Below are 3,103 nucleotides of genomic sequence, written 5' to 3'. Positions count from 1 at the left end.
GCCTCCCATTTCCCTCCTTCTCCCCCATCAAGTCCCCCTCCCTCATCAGCTCAAAGAGCAATCAGGATTACCTGACCTGTGGGAAGTCCAAGGACCGCCCACCTCCATCCAGGTCTAGTAAGGTGAGCATCCAAACCGCCCAGGCTCCCCCAAAGAAAGTCTAAAATGAGCTTCTTAAGTTGCACAGATTAAGTGGTCATTTTGTCCTCTTGATGCCTGTCTGTTCTGATACAGGGCCTTCCATGTTCATGCAGATTGGTTTGATATTTCAACTGTTGAGAACTGAGCTGCAGCAAACCTAAAAGGAGAAGTTGCCACTGCTCATCTGCACATTCGGGAAGCAACTCAGAGGATCAGAGAGCATACTGTTATTGTAGGGAAACAGTTTCAATTTCTGGCACCCGCATTGATAAGTCATACTTACCAGTAAGTCTGGAGAACCATGGCCTCTATTTGTCCCCATGCACACTACACTACTCACACAGAAACATATACACATAATTAAAAAGAAAATATTTTATTTTCTCATCAACTGTTAAGAGTTAACCCAATGTGAGTGCTCCATAGCTTATATGAAGCTTTGATATATAAAAAAAAATTTCAAGAAGTAAAAGGTTAGGACGTTTAACTCCTCACCTTATTGTCTCATCCAAGAGATCAGTCTCATTTGTTTCTCAAATATAACTCATTTCTATCACTTGTCTGAAATTTCACATTAAGGATAGCACATAGCTCTAATGCCCCCATGAACAGACATTTTCCTGCATGCCATCTTCTCCTTTGGTTCTTCCATCTTGACCAATGCATGTGGGCAGAGAAGGTTGCATGGAACAAGCATTTTTGATCAACATAAAAATGAAAGTTAAAGAAAAAATGATAAGTTGCCTCTAACCAATAATTCAAGACCCATTTACTAAAGAAAAGTATTGAATCACAGTGCTATTTGGATGGCGAGTAATGAGCCCTGTGCCTTGTAAAAAGGAACATGGTTCTGTTATGTTATTGTAAATGAGTTTGAGCAAACTACAAAAATTTCATATATAAGAACACATGCCCAAGATTCTCACTTCTATGTGAGGATCAGAAGAAAATAATATTTTCAATTAACATAGATTATTGCTTTTCATTGTTTTTTTCCATATCTCACTGTTCTACTGTCTCTCATTGCTGGACTCTCTACAAGTGAAGCCTGAGGTGTCACATCTCACAAACATGATTAATTGTGATTGTAGTTATCACATCCCTATAATTTTCAATCAATTATTTTCAGTATGGCAATTGTCCATAAATAAAAGTGAGCACAGAAGTTATTCTGCTTATATTTCTTAAATTAATTTAATGAGTTAATGTGTTCATACAATAATTTGTGCATTCAAATATCAGCATCCTGCAAAGTTTTCGAGTGAGTGAACAGCTATGAAAATATACTGTAAGACAGGAAAAAGAAAAATATTCGTGTTCCCTTGAAGCCCCTTTCATGATTGCCTCATCTCATTATTTTAGGGAACATGGGGTATTTTTATTTACAACTGTTACGCTCACTTGAGGAGTTCACTGCATTGCTCACTGGCACTGGCCTTTGTTGCACTTGGACAGACATTGATTGATTTATTTTTTTTTTCTAATTGAAGCCGACTCACCTAGTCACTGTGTTCTCCATTGTAGTTGATTATTCTTCTCCAGGTTCTTACATTCTTCTTCTGTCTTAGGCACAAGGAATATCTCTTAAACAATATCTTTTTATATCCCATGGTATTGAAAATAAGCACAAAGCATGTATCCGATAAATTTATTTATTAATAAATTCAAAATAAATTTAACAGATACATGGAATACAAAAATCTTAATGTTGCTGTTGTTCCCCTGTGAGACAACCTCCAACTGCTCCATAAGCCTGGGCAACAGAGATAACATCTCTGTCTCTTTTTGACACCACTGTGAAATCCTAAAATTCCCATCTATTATCCACAACCTGGGGCACTCTGACATGAAGCCCTAGGATTTGTCATAATGCACAGAATTACTTGTATTTGGAATGAATTTTTGGATGTGGACACTGGATCCTATTTGCAGGCTTTATCAGAGAAGACCATGCTGTAAATATTGGGCTGCAATTTGGTCAAGGTTAGGCACCAGTTCTTATGTTTTCCTAATTCTCAGAGAGTTTAGAGAAAGTCAGTCCGTTTATTCCCATGAGGCAAAATTATCCAGAAAATTTGAAATATAATGTTTGGATTCTCATTGTTAAAATACATTCTATTAAACATGCAAGATATAACATTTTGTGGTTATAAATGTTGTAACTGCTACCCCTCACTTTTCTCAACAAGGAAGCTTCTGCATGTTTTAAGTTCAGATGATTTTAATGATTCTTGATTTGTAAAATAGACAAATTTGTGTAATTAACTATTTTTTAAATTATGTGTAGATTTTTCTGTAAATAGGTCTTATACAATAACTGAAGAATCTGACCAGTTCACTATTAGTCCAGAAGATGATCCCAGAATAAGTGTTTGAGCCTGGTTCAGTTGAAGCAGACATGAAAATACATTTCATCAGTGACTGGTATCCCCAAATATATGATATTCTTTTCCCACTTTAAATAATTTTATAACTATTTTTACTATGAACTTGTTAGAGTGAGTCATAGACTTTGTAAATTTATTCTTACTAGGTAAAAAATAAAATTATTGATATCACAAAGGATAGTAATTGATTAGAAGAAATCCAGGAATTGAAAAGTTGATTGATTAAAATTATAATTATGAATCTAACAGTAGTATAATTAAAAATATAATAAATTATTGGTTACATCTTAAAATTTTTAAACATAAGCAAATGGTGCTATAATTTAATAACATAAATTAAAATTTGTACAGTTGACATTTATGAAGAAACCTCACTAGAGTATGATATAACCTATAACCAGAGAGATGTTTATAATGCATTTATTTTTCTTCTGCCTGTACTTTTAGTAATGGTCCTACACTTGAAACTCTGTTTACCCTGTCCAACATTATGTTGTCACACATGTGTACACTGTCGATTGACTACACAGTTATTGTTTGGGGGGATATCTCAGAATATCAGCTTACTCCATATA

The sequence above is a fragment of the Microtus ochrogaster genome, unplaced genomic scaffold, assembly GCF_000317375.1.
Source record: "Microtus ochrogaster isolate Prairie Vole_2 unplaced genomic scaffold, MicOch1.0 UNK155, whole genome shotgun sequence".
In the NCBI taxonomy this organism is placed as follows: domain Eukaryota; kingdom Metazoa; phylum Chordata; class Mammalia; order Rodentia; family Cricetidae; genus Microtus; species Microtus ochrogaster.
Note: the sequence above shows the minus strand (reverse complement) of the source record.